The sequence below is a fragment of the Ambystoma mexicanum genome, chromosome 11, assembly GCF_040938575.1.
Source record: "Ambystoma mexicanum isolate Mex_15411 chromosome 11, UKY_AmexF1_1, whole genome shotgun sequence".
In the NCBI taxonomy this organism is placed as follows: Eukaryota; Metazoa; Chordata; class Amphibia; order Caudata; family Ambystomatidae; genus Ambystoma; species Ambystoma mexicanum.
The window spans coordinates 822419037-822434621 of NC_090934.1; the positions used below are offsets into that span (position 1 = coordinate 822419037).

The 15585-nt window shown below is 46.7% G+C and overlaps 7 non-coding genes across 7 annotated transcripts; all 7 read right to left on the reverse strand.

Annotated features, from left to right (window-relative positions):
* Positions 1 to 1597: 1597 nt before the first annotated feature.
* TRNAW-CCA (transfer RNA tryptophan (anticodon CCA)) lies at positions 1598 to 1669 on the reverse strand. The gene has a single exon. It is a non-coding gene; the product is annotated as a tRNA-Trp (tRNA).
* An 8260-nt stretch (positions 1670 to 9929) lies between these two features.
* Positions 9930 to 10001, reverse strand: TRNAW-CCA (transfer RNA tryptophan (anticodon CCA)). Its single transcript has one exon. It is a non-coding gene; the product is annotated as a tRNA-Trp (tRNA).
* A 313-nt stretch (positions 10002 to 10314) lies between these two features.
* TRNAN-GUU (transfer RNA asparagine (anticodon GUU)) lies at positions 10315 to 10388 on the reverse strand. Its single transcript has one exon. It is a non-coding gene; the product is annotated as a tRNA-Asn (tRNA).
* A 1790-nt stretch (positions 10389 to 12178) lies between these two features.
* TRNAW-CCA (transfer RNA tryptophan (anticodon CCA)) lies at positions 12179 to 12250 on the reverse strand. Its single transcript has one exon. It is a non-coding gene; the product is annotated as a tRNA-Trp (tRNA).
* Positions 12251 to 12563: 313 nt separating this feature from the next.
* TRNAN-GUU (transfer RNA asparagine (anticodon GUU)) lies at positions 12564 to 12637 on the reverse strand. The gene has a single exon. It is a non-coding gene; the product is annotated as a tRNA-Asn (tRNA).
* A 1790-nt stretch (positions 12638 to 14427) lies between these two features.
* Positions 14428 to 14499, reverse strand: TRNAW-CCA (transfer RNA tryptophan (anticodon CCA)). Its single transcript has one exon. It is a non-coding gene; the product is annotated as a tRNA-Trp (tRNA).
* Positions 14500 to 14812: 313 nt separating this feature from the next.
* TRNAN-GUU (transfer RNA asparagine (anticodon GUU)) lies at positions 14813 to 14886 on the reverse strand. The gene has a single exon. It is a non-coding gene; the product is annotated as a tRNA-Asn (tRNA).
* Between the last annotated feature and the right edge of the window lie 699 nt (positions 14887 to 15585).

The window sequence follows — 15585 nt, forward strand, 5'->3', positions numbered from 1 at the left end:
TCTGTGTAGGCATAACTTGCTATGAGGAGAAAGCCACAGTTGCGCACTTGTGTTAAAAGGGGACAGTAGGCTGAACCCAGAGAACACGGGAGAAATGACTCGGGTTTACTGAGTGGAACACTCTGTGTCTTTGTGCCAAAAACAGCAGCGTCTTTTCGGTTAACAGCCGAACGGGCTAACCAATTGCGCCACAGAGACTCACTGGCATGTGTGTTCTGCCTTTGGCCTGATTGCATTGCTATTTTTTTCTGATTGGCAGAAAACCTGAACTTTTTTCTGAAAAAGGCATGCCTCTCTTAGCACTGCAGTGCATTAGACTGCTCCCTTGCTTCCCTGAGTCCCCAAATACACAACCACCCTGGGCACAATAGAAGACACATTCCAGCAGATTTAGCAAGAGTGCACCAAGGATTCTATATGTAGGTACCTTGCTGAGAAGCAAGACCTGCAGTTGCATTCTTCTGTTAAAAGAGGGCAGCAGAGTGCACCAAGAGAACTTGGGGGAAGTAGCTTATGTTAACTACTTGCCATGCTCTTTATAGATCCCTCTGTTTGACTGGGTGAATTCTAATTTCTGGGGTAGAGTAAGCAATTTTTGGATCTAGATGCTGTGCGCAACAGGAATGCTATATACTGCACTGTACTGCTACTGAAAAGTTACCAACTTTACAGGATGTTCAGGTAAGCTTTGTTTCAGAAAACAACTTGCTAGAGGCACTAAGACAGATTACTGGGACAAAGGAAGAGGGTTTGGGGATTAGCACATCTCCTATGAAAGGTACAGTCACGCCCGAGACAACTCTGAGTGTCACCTCAAATTCTAAGAAATGCAAACTAGGGACCTACGCTTTTTATTGCCAGTGGATCTTTGTGTTTCAGACAAATGTGCACGCCTCCCAGAGCCCCTTGCAATGCACTTAGGGAAATGGGGGAAGGTGCTGTGAAGCCCTCTCGCTGACAATGTCTCTCTTGTCTATAATGTATCTATGAGAGAGAGAGAAATAGGCAATGCGAGAGTGAAAAAGTAAAATGGAAATGTGTCTACTGAGACCAGTATAAGGGGAAATCCTCACAATCCAGGACCGACAGTTGATTGGGAGGGCGCTTACAGGTTTCCGACACCAGACCGGTACCTGAACTCACAAACCCAAACTGCAAAGTGATGGGCATTGCCACTAGACTGCCGACCCCCTTTCGGGGCCCCAGCATATATCCTTTAGTCACACCTAGAGTTCCCAGGACAGTGCAGCATTCAGCGATTACACGAAAATATTGACAGCGCTAGGAGGCCATGCAAATGGCAGAGGTATGCTTTACAAAGCCCACGTAGCGTGCACAAAACAGCACATCAGTCAGGCCCACTTGAAGAGATGGTAAAGAGGAAATACTTCTGCTGCATCCAGTAAAACATAGAGATTGGCCTGCTTTAAAGGTTGACCATGTCCTTCATGGGTGTCTGTCAATATGATACTTCCTTGCTGCAAAGCTTACATTCGAAACGCCAGAACAACTAGGCCCAGAGCACAAAGATGCAGTTAGGTTGAAATAACGAGATACTGAAGAGCAATTTTGTATTTCAGAGTGGGAAAAGGAAGTATGACCCCGACGTGATTTGAACACACAACCTTCTGATCTGGAGTCAGACGCGCTACCATTGCGCCACGAGGTCCTTGTGGCAATCCACCTGGTGTGTCTGATGACAGAATAAAGGTAGGAGACGTACATGCACCTGCAGAGCCTCATTGCTTCTTTAGGTAGACTGGCTAGGATAGCTTCCTTCTGTGCATCAGTACACGCTGCAGCCAAACCCTTCCCATGAAGTCTTGATGTTTATGAATTGAATGGCAAGTTTTGAAAAACTAAAGCAAGCGAGAAGAATTGCTTACAGTTTATTGGATTTTTTGGACGTCAGCAGACGAGACCTGCGAGAGGTAAACAGAAGTCCATAGTTGGTCACGCTTAATTTTTGAGCCAAAATGCACCGTCCCTGGGTGGGCTTGAACCATCAACCTTTCGGTTAACAGCCGAACGCGCTAACCGATTGCGCCACATAGACTCATGCAGTTCTTACACAGGGGCCTGATTGGTGTGCTGTTTGCTTATGCTTCCCAGGCAACCTGAAAATATTTCTAAAATAGCTCTATTTCCCACAGCAAATCAGGGTATCAAGCACTTCCCTACCTCCCCTAATCCACAAACACAGGGGATTTAGTAGAGGACAGAGCCCATCAACAGTGCACCAAATGTCCTCTGTATATAGAGATCCTCTCTGTGCCCAGGCCCAACCGTGCGGGGGGAGGTGTGGCCCTTATCTTCCCTGAGTAGATTCCTGCCACTGTTACTCCCATGCAGACCTACTCCTCTTTTGAATGTCTTGTCTGCCGACTCTCTCTCTCTCCTAGCCATTCCCTTACCGTGGCTACTATCTATCGGCCACCTGGTCAAATTTCCTCCTTCCTCTCCGAGTGGGCGGACCTCTCCTCCTCACTCCTGTCCTCAACCACTCAACTCCTCTTTCTTGGAGACTTCAACATCCACCTGGATGCCTCCTGTCCCCCCTCTGGACTCTTTCGCAACCTCTGCGACTCTCTCTCACTCTCTATTCTCCCGTCTGGGCCGACTCATTCTGCAGGGCACACTCTTGATGCCCTGATCTCCTCTGACCTTCCCCTCTCTGTCCCTCTCTCCACTCCTCTCTCCTGGAGTGATCACTTTCTCCTCTCCTCCCACCTCACCTACCCCACAGGCAAAGCCACCCCCATCACTGCCACCTTCCTTCTCGGTCATCCGACCCATGAAGCGCGTGTCAGTTGAGGCTTTCGCTGCCACCTTCTTGCCCCCTCCTCCCCCTTCGGCTGACTCCCACCCTGACACAGCCCTCTCCACTCTCCACTCCGCTATATCTGATACTCTTGATATCCTTGCCCCTGTCATGAGAATCCGTCTGAAGCCCAAAGCCAAATGTAACTCCTGGTATGACTCGGATCTCGTCACCCTTAAGCGCAAGTGCAGGGTGGCAGAGAGGAAATGGCGTGCTTCATGTTCATCCTCTGACAAACTGGCCTGTCGCCTGCTCCAAAGGCAATACCGGCTCTCCGTTCTCACCAAGAAGAGAGCCCTTATCCAAGCCCGCATCTCTGCGGCATCTAACAATTCGGCCGAACTCTTTAAAATCTGCAAGGAGCTGGCCAACCCTGCTGCAGTCTCTACCTCTCCTGTCCCCTCCCAGGCCCTCTGCACGGCACTGGCCTCTCACTTCATTTCAAAAACTCAGGACATCCTGTCCTCACTCTCCTCCTATAACCTCCCCCCCTCTATTCCCTGCCCTTCCTCTGGCTCTTCTGCAGCCACCCCTCCTCTCTCCTTCTCTTCCTTTCCCCTTTTTTTCTGCTGACGAGGTTTCAAGACAAGTCCGATCTATGAAAGTCTCATCAAAACAGGTCCACCCCTGTTCCTCCAAAACTATCAAGGACCACATTGACTCCTTGGCTCCTGCCCTTGCTGACTTCTGCAGTCACTCCTTCGCCTCTGGAGTCTTCCCATCCCCTCTCAAGCACTCCCTTGTGCACCCCCTTCTTAAGAAACCCTCTTCCGACCCTTCCTGCCCAGCTAACTATCGCCCAATCTCTATCACTCCCTTCCTGGGCAAGCGCCTGGAGAAACTGGCCATCTCCCAGCTTAATCTCCATGCTGAATGTGTTGGTAGTCTTCATGACCATCAGTCTGGATTCAGAGCTGCCAGAAGCACGGAAACTGCTCTCCTGAACATCTGTGAGGACCTGCTCTCGAACCTTGACTCTAACATTCCATGTGTTCTCATTTTGCTTGATCTCTCTTCTGCCTTTGATACTGTCAACCATACCATCCTGCTCAACCGTCTCCGTGATAACCTCGGTATCACTGGTCAAGCTCTGACGTGGCTGACCTCTTTCCTCTCAAATCGACCCTCCCAGGTCCAACTCGGTCTTTCCTCTCTGACATCTTCTTCTCTACCTGTGGTGTCCCCCAGGGATCTAACCTCTCTCCCTGGCTGTTCAACCAGTATCTGGCACTTCTCGCCCACCACATCACCGCTCTCTGCCCCTACTTTCAGTGCTATGCGGATGATACCCAACTCATTTTCAGGCTACCCTCGGCCTCCTCTTCTCCTTCCCTCATCTCTGACTGTCTTTCTGCTATCCAGGAATGGTGTGCCGCCAACGACCTCTGCCTTAATGCCAGTAAGACTGAGATTCTACTCATCGGCACTCCCACTCCCTCCTTCCCTGCTGCTCTCTGGGCCCTCTTCCTACTCCTACCTGCAAGGCAAAAAACCTTGGGGTCATCTTCGACTCCACACTCTCCCTCTCTCCTCACATATCCGACGTATCTAAGAAGTCACACTACCAGCTACACCTCCTCAGAGGTATCCTTCCTTTCCTCTCCTTCCCCCAGAAGCTCACTGTCTCTAGAGCCCTGGTTCTCTCTAAGCTGGACTACTGTAACAGCCTCTATCTTAATCTGCTCGCCTCTACTCTCCGCCCTTTGCAACTCATCCAGAACAGGACTGCAAGACTTGTCCTTGGCCTCAAGCCCAGGGACCGTATCTCTCCAGGACTGAAATCACTACACTGGCTCCCAGTGACTGCGATGATCAAGTTCAAAACCCTCTGCATTGTCCACAAGGCCGTCTGGGGCCTTGGGCCAAAATACCTTCAACTCTCTCTTCCTAAATATCTTCCTTCTCGAGCTCTTCGCTCATCCGCCTCCAACTCCCTCAGGGTCAGCCGCTTCTCCAAACAACGAGTTGGGGGCAGATCTCTTTCCACTGCAGGGGCCTCCCTCTGGAACAGCCTTCCTACCTCCCTGAAACTTGAGGAGAACCACCTCCGGTTCCGGAAGCACCTCAAAACCTTCCTCTTTGCCTCCGCTTTCTCTCCCCCTCTCCCCTGCTAATAGTACTGAAACTGCACTGAATCTGCAGCTGGGCCATTCACCGTTCTCGGCCCAGCCACTCTCCCCTGCACTGCCTCCACGGCAACCCCTGCACTACGGGACTGTGTCTGTATCCATACAGCCCCCCTTCCCAGCACTTGTCTGCACTTACCTCGCACTTGCCACCAGCTGGCCCTTGTTATTTATCCTGTATGCTGTATGCTTATAACCCTGTACTGCACTTTCCCCTCTCCCTTCCCCCATGCACTTTTCCCTTCCCCTCTTCCCTTGCACTTGCGCGATCTGAATGACACCTGGCCTAGTAAGATCGTTGTCTGTCTCCCCTTGCCCCCCCCTGCCTCGTCGCGCCTTGAAACACTTGTGTATAGGCGCGTTACAAATGCCTTATCATATCATAGGCATAACTTCCTATGAGGAGAAAGCCACAGTTGCGCACTTGTGTTAAAAGGGGACAGTAGGCTGAACTGTGGGATGTATTTACCCATGCATCCGAGCCCTACCTCAAAACTGTGCAGTACTGACATGAAAACATCATGATGGCCAGAGCTTCCCAGAAAATGCACAGGGAAATGCATGAAGAATAGGCTGCCACTCATTTTTGCCGATGTTATGGGCACAGAAGGAAACTGCCTAAAACCACCATGGGACTACCCACACAGTAGTCTGAAACCATTGGGAGTGGCAATGCTGATTGCCAAAATCAAACCCATAACTGTGGAGAATTTGTTTTCTTAAATCCCAAAAAGGGGTGCAGTACCAGTACTCACCACTATCCAAAAGCCGGCGTTTTAAAACAACACCAGATTTTACTTTTTGCAAAACTGAATAAATGAACCCAAAACAGGCCAAAGAAAGACTTACTGAGAGGTGGATACAATGTAAAGTTATATTCTGAAGTGACTTGAAGGTTTATAACAAGACTGGCTGAGCTGGGGATTTCAGCAGTTTAAGTAAATTTGGACTGAAAGACATTAAAAATCTCAAGGTTTAAGAGAAATGAGTGACCTACTTTGAGTGTCACATAGGTTGCAATTGTTTAAATGTCATAGTTTTGAACTTAGAATCAGCATTCTAGCTGCATATGTAAAAAAATGTCTTGACTTAACTGGGGAACAAAAAGTGACATTTTATCTGAAACTTGGCTTAAGGAACTGAATTCTGCCTGGCAACTACCCCCATCAGGAGTGAAACTTGAGTCACAGCTGTGTTCCCAGGCCTATCTGCCTTTTGCTGGCCACACTAAGGATATGCCATCTCCCTGATAATTGAATTAAGGGGAGCCCCACAGAACACAGGAGCTCTGAACAATGCAACCCCCTTCACCCAGGCAGATGGTTTATTACAGAGGTCGTAAAGTAGCTTCCTCCTGAAGCAAAGGGGAGGGGCACTGCCTGTGAGAGCAAGCTGGCTTGGCAGAACTGGAAAAACCAGAAATTCAACCTTGTGCTGGAGGAAAACCACACCCCTTTGGGGCCAGAACATAACTCTAAAAAGATGAATAACTCATAGAGCGGACATGTGAAAATTTTATCAATGATACCATAATTCTTGTGATTTTTCTGCCCACATTTTAAGAGGTTTTTCGAACCGGTGGCATGTTCAGGGGGGTTTTAGCGGAAAAGAGGATATTACTCAAAATGTGTGCATGTGAAAAATCTGACACTTCATCAACTAATGTCCATACTCCTTGCGCACATGTGTGTAAATTTGGGGTAATGTACGGTATTGCAAACCAGTTAAAAAGTGCAAAATATTGCCATTTCTGAATGCAAGCCCCCAGGAAGAGCAAAGTTTGGACAGAGTATATCTCCTGTGATATGTGATGTGTGCATGTAATTTTAAACCAATGTTTACCTGTGCAAATATGTCTTTTGTTATCATATATAGAATGTGTGCAATTTGACTGGGGAGTGTCCTCTCTGCAAGCCATAAAATGACATCGCTCTGACTCACAGTTCCTTCCCCAATCAAGTGAGAAATGGAAGTTTGACCAATTAGAAGCTGAGAGAGAGGTAGGGTCAGTGATGCTCACACACACCCATTTTAAAAACACATAAAAGCAGAGAGACAGGACAGATAGGGACCTTCAAATCCATTTGCAGCTGGAAGCTCTGCCGGGAAAATCCATACTTTACCTCCATCAATCTCCAGAGAAAGCTGTGCAGAAAGATCCAGACTTTAAATCCCTCAATCTTCAGAACCAGAGAGAGCTGACCCAGATCACTGTGAAGTGCAGAGACCAGAGGCGAGTCTAAAACCTGACCAGATCCGTGGCGAGGTCCATTTCACTCAAGAATATAGTGTGAGTACCTAGAAAACTGTGCAGAACCAATCTCTTAGTTAAAATCATATAATTCAATCCATTTTTAATCTAAGTAGAACTGCAGCTTAGCAATTGTGTTATCCTGCCATCATTTTTAAAACTGAAAAAGTGCTGCGTTTAAAATTTGCAAAACCAAAAACGACCTTTACTAAATCGCTCATATCTCCGTGACCGTTTGTCTTAGAGACTTGCAGTAACTTTCATCTGGAAGCTGAGATCCTAGGCTTTCTTAGGACCCCAAAACGATAGTGATAGTCCTTGTAGTTCCTCTGTAATAGCGCTCAGCGCATTCGCGAATTTTACCGCGATTTGCACATTTCTCCACGTGTAAAAAAATCTGCTGCTGCTTGCCTTCCATTTGCCAGAAATTCGTTTAACCTGCTAATCATTCCTGAATCATTGCAAGAGTGAGCCTGGACTAATATTAACTAGATACCACTCACCCTGAACCTCTGAAAGGGAATTAAAAGCATTTCCAGCATATTTCTCATCCATTGCTAGCACATATAAAAGCATTTGGGCCTGTGTTTTCAAAACTCCTATCTGTTTTCTTTAAGCGTGCTTGGGGGGGATTGAACTGAATTACATTGATTGCATTTCTGAGAACTGTGTGCTTTCCTCCCATTTCCTTGCATTGCATAAAGAGGGGGGGAGTGAATAGCCAGAGAAAAGTGATTACATTGTTTGGTTGAAATCATATTGAGTATTTTCTGTACTGCATTCATTGAATATTGCATCCACCTGAGCTTACATAAAGCATTCTGTACCACCTTCTTCTTTTGTTCCTATTCACCTGTGTGCTACCTTATCCATTTCATGTCAACTCCTTATTGATTATAGAGAAGCGTGTTGGTGCCAGATTCTCCGTTGTTAATATTTATCATATCAGATTAAGTGTGATATTCAATTATTAATTTACTATAAAGCGTGATATCTATATCTATTGTTTAAATTATCAAATAAACCTTTTAACTTGCAAAACAGAACTACTTCTTGGCTCAGTGGGGTCAGGAGGATTCCAAGAGAGGGGTGTTATATAGGGGTAGTCATCCAGAACGCATGAACTGGACATAAAGATATATCAATAAGGGTTTTCATTCAGTATTATAGACTAGGCGTTGACTTAGCTGTAGTGTTGAATTGAATCCTCTTAGAGAACCCAGAGAACACGGGAGAAATGACTCAGGTTTACTGAGTGGAACACGCTGTGTCTTTGTGCCAAAAACAGCAGCGTCTTTTCGGTTAACAGCCGAACGCGCTAACCAATTGCGCCACAGAGACTCACTGGCATGTGTGTTCTGCCTTTGGCCTGATTGCATTGCTATTTTTTTCTGATTGGCAGAAAATCTGAACTTTTTTCTGAAAAAGGCATGCCTCTCTTAGCACTGCAGTGCATTAGACTGCTCCCTTGCTTCCCTGAGTCCCTAACACAACCACCTTGGGCACAATAGAAGACACATTCCAGCAGATTTAGCAAGAGTGCACCAAGGATTCTATATGTAGGTACCTTGCTGAGAAGCAAGACCTGCAGTTGCATTCGTCTGTTAAAAGAGGGCAGCAGAGTGCACCAAGAGAACTTAGGGGAAGTAGCTTATGTTAACTACTTGCCATGCTCTTTATAGATCCCTCTGTTTGACTGGGTGAATTCTAATTTCTGGGGTAGAGTAAGCAATTTTTGGATCTAGATGCTGTGCGCAACAGGAATGCTATATACTGCACTGTACTGCTACTGAAAAGTTACCAATTTTACAGGATGTTCAGGTAAGCTTTGTTTCAGAAAACAACTTGCTAGAGGCACTAAGACAGATTACTGGGACAAAGGAAGAGGGTTTGGGGATTAGCACTATGAAAGGTACAGTCACGCCCAAGACAACTCTGAGTGCCTCCTCAAATTCTAAGAAATGCGAATTGGGGTCCTACGCTTTTTATTGCCAGTGGATCTTTGTGTTTCAGACTAATGTGCACGCCTCCCAGAGCCCCTTGCAATGCACTTAGGGAAATATGGGAAGGTGCTCTGAAGCCCTCTCGCTGACAATGTCTCTCTTGTCTATAATGTACCTATGAGAGAGAGAGAAATAGGCAATGCGAGAGTGAAAAAGTAAAATGGAAATGTGTCTACTGAGACCAGTATAAGGGGAAATCCTCACAATCCAGGACCGACAGTTGATTGGGAGGGCGCTTACAGTTTTCTGACACCAGACCGGTACCTGAACTCACAAACCCAAACTGCAAAGTGATGGGCATTGCCATTAGACTGCCGACCCCCTTTCGGGGCCCCAGCATATATCGTTTAGTCACACCTAGAGTTCCCAGGACAGTGCAGCATTCAGCGATTACACGAAAATATTGACAGCGCTAGGAGGCCATGCAAATGGCAGAGGTATGCTTTACAAAGCCCACGTAGCGTGCACAAAACAGCACATCAGTCAGGCCCACTTGAAGAGATGGTAAAGAGGAAATACTTCTGCTGCATCCAGTAAAACATAGAGATTGGCCTGCTTTAGAGGTTGACCATGTCCTTCATGGGTGTCTGTCAATATGATACTTCCCTGCTGCAAAGCTTACATTCGAAACGCCAGAACAACTAGGCCCAGAGCACAAAGATGCAGTCAGGTTGAAATAACGAGATACTGAAGAGCAATTTTGTATTTCAGAGTGGGAAAAGCAAATATGACCCCGACGTGATTTGAACACGCAACCTTCTGATCTGGAGTCAGACGCGCTACCATTGCGCCACGAGGTCCTTGTGGCAGTCCACCTGGTGTGTCTGATGACAGAATAAAGGTAGGAGACGTACATGCACCTGCAGAGCCTCATTGCTTCTTTAAGTAGACTGGCTAGGATAGCTTCCTTCTGTGCATCAGTACACGCTGCAGCCAAACCCTTCCCATGAAGTCTTGATGTTTATGAATTGAATGGCAAGTTTTGAAAAACTAAAGCAAGCGAGAAGAATTGCTTGCAGTTTATTGGATTTTTTGGACGTCAGCAGACGAGACCTGCGAGAGGTAAACAGAAGTTCATAGTTGGTCATGCTGAATTTTTGAGCCAAAATGCATCGTCCCTGGGTGGGCTTGATCCACCAATCTTTCGGTTAACAGCCGAACGCGCTAACCGATTGCGCCACAGAGACTCACGCAGTGCTTACACTGGGGCCTGATTGGTGTGCTGTTTGCTTATGCCTCCCAGGCAACCTGAAAATATTTCTAAAATAGCTCTATTTCCCACAGCAAATCAGGGTATCAAGCACTTCCCTACCTCCCCTAATCCACAAACACAGGGGATTTAGTAGAGGACAGAGCCCATCAACAGTGCACCAAATGTCCTCTGTGTAGGCATAACTTGCTATGAGGAGAAAGCCACAGTTGCGCACTTGTGTTAAAAGGGGACAGTAGGCTGAACCCAGAGAACACGGGAGAAATGACTCAGGTTTACTGAGTGGAACACTCTGTGTCTTTGTGCCAAAAACAGCAGCGTCTTTTCGGTTAACAGCCGAACGCGCTAACCAATTGCGCCACAGAGACTCACTGGCATGTGTGCTCTGCCTTTGGCCTGATTGCATTGCTATTTTTTTCTGATTGGCAGAAAACCTGAACTTTTTTCTGAAAAAGGCATGCCTCTCTTAGCACTGCACTGCATTAGACTGCTCCCTTGCTTCCCTGAGTCCCCAAATCCACAACCACCTTGGGCACAATAGAAGACACATTCCAGCAGATTTAGCAAGAGTGCACCAAGGTTTCTATATGTAGGTACCTTGCTGAGAAGCAAGACCTGCAGTTGCATTCTTCTGTTAAAAGAGGGCAGCAGAGTGCACCAAGAGAACTTGGGGGAAGTAGCTTATGTTAACTATTTGCCATGCTCTTTATAGATCCCTCTGTTTGACTGAGTGAATTCTAATTTCTGGGGTAGAGTAAGCAATTTTTGGATCTAGATGCTGTGCGCAACAGGAATGCTATATACTGCACTGTACTGCTACTGAAAAGTTACCAATTTTACAGGATGTTCAGGTAAGCTTTGTTTCAGAAAACAACTTGCTAGAGGCCCTAGGACAGATTACTGGGACAAAGGAAGAGGGTTTGGGGATTAGCACATCTCCTATGAAAGGTACAGTCACGCCCGAGACAACTCTGAGTGCCTCCTCAAATTCTAAGAAATGCGAATTGGGGTCCTACGCTTTTTATTGCCAGTGGATCTTTGTGTTTCAGACTAATGTGCACGCCTCCCAGAGCCCCTTGCAATGCACTTAGGGAAAGGGGGGAAGGTGCTGTGAAGCCCTCTCGCTGACAATGTCTCTCTTGTCTATAATGTATCTATGAGAGAGAGAGAAATAGGCAATGCGAGAGTGAAAAAGTAAAATGGAAATGTGTCTACTGAGACCAGTATAAGGGGAAATCCTCACAATCCAGGACCGACAGTTGATTGGGAGGGCGCTTACAGTTTTCTGACACCAGACCGGTACCTGAACTCACAAACCCAAACTGCAAAGTGATGGGCATTGCCACTAGACTGCCGACCCCCTTTCGGGGCCCCAGCATATATCGTTTAGTCACACCTAGAGTTCCCAGGACAGTGCAGCATTCAGCGATTACACGAAAATATTGACAGCGCTAGGAGGCCATGCAAATGGCAGAGGTATGCTTTACAAAGCCCACGTAGCGTGCACAAAACAGCACATCAGTCAGGCCCACTTGAAGAGATGGTAAAGAGGAAATACTTCTGTTGCATCCAGTAAAACATAGAGATTGGCCTGCTTTAAAGGTTGACCATGTCCTTCATGGGTGTCTGTCAATATGATACTTCCCTGCTGCAAAGTTTACATTCGAAACGCCAGAACAACTAGGCCCAGAGCACAAAGATGCAGTCAGGTTGAAATAACGAGATACTGAAGAGCAATTTTATATTTCAGAGTGGGAAAAGCAAATATGACCCCGACGTGATTTGAACACGACACCTTCTGATCTGGAGTCAGACGCGCTACCATTGCGCCACGAGGTCCTTGTGGCAATCCACCTGGTGTGTCTGATGACAGAATAAAGGTAGGAGACGTACATGGACCTGCAGAGCCTCATTGCTTCTTTAAGTAGACTGGCTAGGATAGCTTCCTTCTGTGCATCAGTACACGCTGCAGCCAAACCCTTCCCATGAAGTCTTGATGTTTATGAATTGAATGGCAAGTTTTGAAAAACTAAAGCAAGCGAGAAGAATTGCTTGCAGTTTATTGGATTTTTTGGACGTCAGCAGACGAGACCTGCGAGAGGTAAACAGAAGTTCATAGTTGGTCACGCTGAATTTTTGAGCCAAAATGCATCGTCCCTGGGTGGGCTTGAACCACCAACCTTTCGGTTAACAGCCGAACGCGCTAACCGATTGCGCCACAGAGACTCATGCAGTTCTTACACAGGGGCCTGATTGGTGTGCTGTTTGCTTATGCTTCCCAGGCAACCTGAAAATATTTCTAAAATAGCTCTATTTCCCACAGCAAATCAGGGTATCAAGCACTTCCCTACCTCCCCTAATCCACAAACACAGGGGATTTAGTAGAGGACAGAGCCCATTAACAGTGCACCAAATGTCCTCTGTATAGGCATAACTTGCTATGAGGAGAAAGCCACAGTTGCGCACTTGTGTTAAAAGGGGACAGTAGGCTGAACCCAGAGAACACGGGAGAAATGACTCAGGTTTACTGAGTGGAACACTCTGTGTCTTTGTGCCAAAAACAGCAGCGTCTTTTCGGTTAACAGCCGAACACGCTAACCAATTGCGCCACAGAGACTCACTGGCATGTGTGTTCTGCCTTTGGCCTGATTGCATTGCTATTTTTTTCTGATTGGCAGAAAACCTGAACTTGTTTCTGAAAAAGGCATGCCTCTCTTAGCACTGCAGTGCATTAGACTGCTCCCTTGCTTCCCTGAGTCCCCAAATACACAACCACCTTGGGCACAATAGAAGATACATTCCAGCAGATTTAGCAAGAGTGCACCAAGGATTCTATATGTAGGTACCTTGCTGAGAAGCAAGACCTGCAGTTGCATTCTTCTGTTAAAAGAGGGCAGCAGAGTGCACCAAGAGAACTTGGGGGAAGTAGCTTATGTTAACTACTTGCCATGCTCTTTATAGATCCCTCTGTTTGACTGGGTGAATTCTAATTTCTGGGGTAGAGTAAGCAATTTTTGGATCTAGATGCTGTGCGCAACAGGAATGCTATATACTGCACTGTACTGCTACTGAAAAGTTACCAATTTTACAGGATGTTCAGGTAAGCTTTGTTTCAGAAAACAACTTGCTAGAGACACTAAGACAGATTACTGGGACAAAGGAAGAGGGTTTGGGGATTAGCACATCTCCTATGAAAGGTACAGTCACGCCCGAGACAACTCTGAGTGTCACCTCAAATTCTAAGAAATGCAAACTAGGGACCTACCCTTTTTATTGCCAGTGGATCTTTGTGTTTCAGACAAATGTGCACGCCTCCCAGAGCCCCTTGCAATGCACTTAGGGAAATGGGGGAAGGTGCTGTGAAGCCCTCTCGCTGACAATGTCTCTCTTGTCTATAATGTATCTATGAGAGAGAGAGAAATAGGCAATGCGAGAGTGAAAAAGTAAAATGGAAATGTGTCTACTGAGACCAGTATAAGGGGAAATCCTCACAATCCAGGACCGACAGTTGATTGGGAGGGCGCTTACAGGTTTCCGACACCAGACCGGTACCTGAACTCACAAACCCAAACTGCAAAGTGATGGGCATTGCCACTAGACTGCCGACCCCCTTTCGGGGCCCCAGTATATATCCTTTAGTCACACCTAGAGTTCCCAGGACAGTGCAGCATTCAGCGATTACACGAAAATATTGACAGCGCTAGGAGGCCATGCAAATGGCAGAGGTATGGTTTACAAAGCCCACGTAGCGTGCACAAAACAGCACATCAGTCAGGCCCACTTGAAGAGATGGTAAAGAGGAAATACTTCTGCTGCATCCAGTAAAACATAGAGATTGGCCTGCTTTAAAGGTTGACCATGTCATTCATGGGTGTCTGTCAATATGATACTTCCCTGCTGCAAAGCTTACATTCGAAACGCCAGAACAACTAGGCCCAGAGCACAAAGATGCAGTCAGGTTGAAATAACGAGATACTGAAGAGCAATTTTATATTTCAGAGTGGGAAAAGCAAGTATGACCCCGACGTGATTTGAACACGCAACCTTCTGATCTGGAGTCAGACGCGCTACCATTGCGCCACGAGGTCCTTGTGGCAGTCCACCTGGTGTGTCTGATGACAGAATAAAGGTAGGAGACGTACATGGACCTGCAGAGCCTCATTGCTTCTTTAAGTAGACTTGCTAGGATAGCTTCCTTCTGTGCATCAGTACACGCTGCAGCCAAACCCTTCCCATGAAGTCTTGATGTTTATGAATTGAATGGCAAGTTTTGAAAAACTAAAGCAAGCGAGAAGAATTTCTTGCAGTTTATTGGATTTTTTGGACGTCAGTAGACGAGACCTGCGAGAGGTAAACAGAAGTTCATTGTTGGTCATGCTGAATTTTTGAGCCAAAATGCATCGTCCCTGGGTGGGCTTGAACCACCAACCTTTCGGTTAACAGCCGAACGCGCTAACCGATTGCGCCACAGAGACTCATGCAGTGCTTACACTGGGGCCTGATTGGTGTGCTGTTTGCTTATGCTTCCCAGGCAACCTGAAAATATTTCTAAAATAGCTCTATTTCCCACAGCAAATCAGGTTATCAAGCACTTCCCCACCCCCCGTAATCCACAAACACAGGGGATTTAGTAGAGGACAGAGCCCATCAACAGTGCACCAAATGTCCTCTGTGTAGGCATAACTTGCTATGAGGAGAAAGCCACAGTTGTGCACTTGTGTTAAAAGGGGACAGTAGGCTGAACCCAGAGAACACGGGAGAAATGACTCAGGTTTACTGAGTGGAACACTCTGTGTCTTTGTGCCAAAAACAGCAGCGTCTTTTCGGTTAACAGCCGAACACGCTAACCAATTGCGCCACAGAGACTCACTGGCATGTGTGTTCTGCCTTTGGCCTGATTGCATTGCTATTTTTTTCTGATTTGCAGAAAACCTGAACTTTTTTCTGAAAAAGGCATGCCTCTCTTAGCACTGCAGTGCATTAGACTGCTCCCTTGCTTCCCTGAGTCCCCAAATACACAACCACCTTGGGCACAATAGAAGACACATTCCAGCAGATTTAGCAAGAGTGCACCAAGGTTTCTATACGTAGGTACCTTTCTGAGAAGCAAGACCTGCAGTTGCATTCTTCTGTTAAAAGAGGGCAGCAGAGTGCACCAAGAGAACTTGGGGGAA